The sequence below is a fragment of the Colobus angolensis genome, unplaced genomic scaffold, assembly GCF_000951035.1.
Source record: "Colobus angolensis palliatus isolate OR3802 unplaced genomic scaffold, Cang.pa_1.0 Scaffold120, whole genome shotgun sequence".
Taxonomy (NCBI): Eukaryota; Metazoa; Chordata; class Mammalia; order Primates; family Cercopithecidae; genus Colobus; species Colobus angolensis.
Genome location: NW_012113142.1, coordinates 2,948,565 through 2,952,121, shown reverse-complemented (window position 1 = coordinate 2,952,121; position 3,557 = coordinate 2,948,565).

Below are 3,557 nucleotides of genomic sequence, written 5' to 3'. Positions count from 1 at the left end.
AGGAAGGAAGGAAGGAAGGAAGGACGGAAGGAAGGAAGGAAGGAAGGAAGGAAGGAAGGAAGGAAGGAAGAAAAAAATAAAAAAAGGAAAAAAAAAAAGAGAGAGAGAATAGGTGTGGAATGCCAGTAGTAAGTGAAGTATGCGTACCCCACCTAGAGGCATTCTATTTCAGATTTGAGAAAAACTTTGTACTGGCCAAACAAAATTATTTGCAGATAAAATTCTGCCCCTGGGCTGCAATTTGCAACCTCTGGCCGAGACCTGAGAACACAGCTCAGTGCTGAGAGCAAATGAAACTGACAAGAAGGTTTAAAACATATATTTAGTTGTTGTTTTTGTTTTGTTTTGTCTTGTTTGTTTGTTTTGTTTTGTTTTGTTTTGTTTGGGGGAGTCTCACTCTGTCGCCCGTCCTGGAGCACAGTGGCGAGATCTCAGCTCACTACAACCTCTGCCTCCCGGGTTCAAGTGATCCTCCTTCCGAGTAGGTGGAACTACAGGTGTGAGCCACCACGCCTAGCTAATTTTTGTAGTTATGGTAGAGATGGGGTTTCACCATTTTGGCCAGGCTGGGCTCAAACTCCTGACCTCAGGTAATCTGCCCTCTTTGACCTCCCAAAGTGCTGGAATTAGAGGCGTGAGTCACCGGGCCCAGCCTAAAACACATTTGGTGACATGCATTATCGTTACTGTTCATTTCTTATCCCCACACACCCAGACACACCACACACAAATACTGCACACCCACCGATACACACAGAGGCACACAATCAGCCACAAATGTCATGCTCAGTTACCTGCATTTGGTCACATTTGGCCACATGCCACACACACATCTACAGTCATGCACACTCCCACGCACACACTGACACCCACACTCTGCGGCCAGATAAGGGGTGATGTTTCTTCAGTGTCTCAGTGACCACAGTATGCATGCACCGGCTTCCAGTGCACGCGCTCTCCATGGGCTTTGCACGGTGAGTCCCCTAGCCAGAGCAAGGGAGGACCCAAAGCCCCACAGACACTAGGCTCCTCTCCTCCACGGTTCTGCACACAATTTCCTCTCTCTTTTTCTCTCTTTTTTTTTTAGACGGAATTTCTCTCTTGTTGCCAGGCTGGAGTGCAGTGATGCAATCTCAGCTCACTGCAGCCTCCGCATCCTGAGCTCAAGCAATTCTCCTGCCTTAGCCTCCAGAGTATCTGGGATTACAGGCACCCACCACCACACCCGGCTAAGTTTTTGTATTTTTAGTGGAGTCGGGGTTTTGCCATCTCGGTCAGGCTGGTCTCAAACTCCTGACCTCAGGGGATCCGCCCACCTCGGCCTCCCAAAGTGCTGGGATTACAGGTGTGAGCCACCGCGCGTGGCCAATCCTCATCTCTTCTGATGCTAGAGATTGCAGGATCCTGACCGTAGATATTGCCGACTGGGGAAAAGAGAGGGACAGGCTGGTACAGGAGGAAGAGAATGCGGTAGTTGCAGTAGGGGAGAGGCATGGTGCACTGGGGACTTTCCTGGGGGATGGACACTAGGTGGGAGATAGAGAACAGGCTAATCTCCCAGCTGTGGGTGCTGCTCTCTCAATTCCTCTTTTTCTAGCCCTTTGCTCCTCAAAATCTCTCTTCCACACACACACACCCTTCTGTGCAAATATACCTCGTCACCTCCACCAGCTCCTGATCAGCCTCCTACAGGAAGCCCTCCTGGACCAAAGCAGCTGCAGAGCTCTCCTTCCCTGTGGACACTCAGCACTTACTGCAGGGCTCCACTCCTGGAGCTGCTATCCCACTGCCGGGTCATGCTGTTGCTTCTGGACAGGAGGTTCAGGAGTGGAGGAGGGGCGTCCATTATGCCTGGAGACTCCAGGCCTCACTCCCGCTCCACCCCATCATACCGCTTCCCATTAAAAAGCAGCCATGAACTGTGGCCCACGCCTGTAGTCCCAGCACTTTGGGAAGCCAAGGCTGGCGGATCATCTGAGGTCAGGAGTTCAAGACCAGCCTGGCCAACATGGTGAAAGCCCGTCTCTGCTAAAAATACAAAAAATTAGCTGGGCATGGTGGCGGCCGCCTGTAATCCCTGCTACTTGGGAGGCTGAGGCAGGAGAATCGCTTGAACCCAGGAGGCAAAGGTTGCAGTGAACTGAGATTGCACTATTGCACTCCAGCCTGGGCAACAAGAGCGAAACTCCGTCTCAAAAAAAAAAAAAAAAAAAAAAGCACCTGCAGGCTGGGCATGGTGGCTCACACCTATAATCCCAGTGCTTTGGGAGGCCAATCCTGGAGGATCTCTTGAGTCCAAGAGTTCAAGACCAGCCTGGGCAACATAGCAAGATCTCCATATCCACAAAACATAAAAATAATTAGCTGGTCATGGTGGCACTCACCTGGATTCTTAGCTATTCCAGAGGCTGAGGTGAGAGGATTGCCTGAGCCCAGGTGGTTGAACCTGCAGTGATGAGCTATGATCATGCCACTGTATTCCAGCCTGGGCAACAGAGCAAGACCGTGTCTCCGGGGGAAAAAAAAGAAGACGACTGACGACTAAGAGGAAGAGGAAGAAGAAGAAGAAAGGAGGAGGAGGCGGAGGAAAAGAGACACCTGCATTGTACTCTCTGGGCACCCACACACTCAGGTGACACACTCAGACACACACTGCAGGCCTGAACACCACACTGGTTTTTATTTTAACAGATTTATTGAAATACCATTTCCATACCATACAACTCACCAATTCAAATGGTAATCCGTTTGAAAAGTGGGCCCATCAGGTGGTGTGGCTGGGCTTAGACTGGGGGCTGAGGCACAGAGTGACCCCCACTACACTGCCAGTTGTGCCTGGATTGGGTACCGCATGCTCTACTCCTGCTGGCTTTGAGGTCGGTGAAAGTCACATCGCCTCTCTTAGCCTCAGTTTCCTCCTTTATCAAATGAGGGAGATGGTGTCTGCACGACTCACTTCCAGGGTTATGGTGAGAATAGAGGAGATGGTTAAGTGTGCCATAAAGCAGAAAACAAGTTGGCCTGGTGTGCGCAGTGGCTCGCGCCTGTAATTCCAGCACTTTGGGAGGCCCAGGCGGGTGGATCACTAGAGGTCAGGAGTTCGAGATGAGCCTGACAAATATGGTGAAACCCCATCTCTACTAAAAACACAAAAATTAGCTCGGCGTGGTGGCGTGCTCCTGTAGTCCCAGCTACTTGGGAGTCTGAGACAGGAGAATTGTTTGAACCCAGGAAGCAGAAGTTGCAGTGAGCAGAGATCTGCCACTGCATTCCAGCCTGGGGGACAGAGTGAGACTCCATCTCAAAAAAACAAAAATGTACAAGTCAATGATTTTTAGTATATTCACAGAGTTATACAGCCATCATTACCACAATCAATTGTAAAACGTTTTCACCACCCCCAAAGAGAAACTCTGTCCCTATTTTCTCCCAATATCCTCACCCCAGCCCCTGACAACCACTGCTATACTCTTTGTCTCGGTAGATTTCCCTATTCGGATTTTTTTTTTTTTTTTTTTTTTGACAGAGTCCGTCTTCATTGCCAGGCTGGAGCGCAG